At 45.3% G+C, this 1,049-nt stretch overlaps 1 protein-coding gene across 1 annotated transcript in view; it reads left to right on the top strand.

The window, feature by feature from the left end:
• Window positions 1–189: 189 nt before the first annotated feature.
• LOC103382983 (chloride anion exchanger-like) overlaps window positions 190–1,049 on the top strand; it is a 10,456-nt gene continuing 9,596 nt past the window's right edge. Inside the window, 1 exon segment of the mRNA XM_008315970.3 lies at window positions 190–729. The gene's annotated coding sequence lies outside the window, so the exon portion shown is untranslated.

Genomic DNA, 1,049 nt, shown 5'->3' with positions numbered 1-1,049 from the left:
TAAACTGCCCCTACAGTAACTCAACCAGGTGGTTCTCAACCACCGGGTCGCAGTACTAATTAACTGACCTGGAAACAGTTCTTTTTGTCTTTGTTGACGCTGCTGAAGAAGATCTTTGTGTCTTTCTTCAGTTCCTGCCAGAACATCAATGTTGTGTTCAACTAATCAGGCTCAGTCTGGAAACTGTCAGAAAATGGAAAACCAGAAGGTGAATATGTTTCACCAGATGTGGTTTTTTGGTGATTTTTATACATTTATATATAAACAGAGTTTATGTGAAGAAATAATTGTAAAGAAGTAAAGGTTGAAAAAAGAAAACACTCTCAGCCACATTTTTGTTTTCTGATTCATAACTTCTAACTTTAGCTCTTATTCATTCATACTCCAAAAAAAAAAACAGCCTAACAACAGTGACCTGCCCCCTACTGTCCTGTCTTGTCCACTCCCCCCACATCCGGTCATCCCTGCCGTCCGTCATCACTGAGAAGTTACACTTCACTGATAAGACTCAGAACAATGGTCAAGGGTGAGCCAAGTGTCCAGACGCCGTGTGAAACAGGGAGTTTATCATAATTGCTGTTAATAATTACAGTCGCGATAAGACACCGCGCACCAGGCGTTTATCGGTGCCAAAACGGTCCCAGGTTCCAGTTGACACCCAGGAACCGGAGGAGCGAGGAGTGAACGCAGGAGCTCCGGCTGTGGGACTGATCGGTACTGAAGTGTCAGGTAGGTCGGCTGAGCCCGAGGACTGACGGTTAGAGGAGGGTTAGTGAAGAGTTAGTGAAGGTTAGTGAACATTGATTTCTTCTCAGCTCCAGGTGAAGGGACGTTGATTTCTTCTCAGCTCCAGGTGAAGGGAGTCAGTGTTTCTTTTTTCCTTCCTTTAATTTAGACACAGGTGTTGGAGTTCATGTTTAAACTCTCTGGTTCAGAGAAGTTCTGCTCAGGTCTGTCTTCAGACTCTGGTCCTTCTGGTCCAGACTGTGGACGCTGCAGGTCCTGACCCCGCATGTTTGTCTGCCTGTTGTTCTGAGAGATCTGGACCT

Source organism: Cynoglossus semilaevis, chromosome 8, assembly GCF_000523025.1.
Source record: "Cynoglossus semilaevis isolate Cse_v1.0 chromosome 8, Cse_v1.0, whole genome shotgun sequence".
Classification (NCBI taxonomy): domain Eukaryota; kingdom Metazoa; phylum Chordata; class Actinopteri; order Pleuronectiformes; family Cynoglossidae; genus Cynoglossus; species Cynoglossus semilaevis.
The sequence above is the reverse complement of the archived record's forward strand: the minus strand, read 5'-3'. Positions and strand labels throughout refer to the sequence as shown.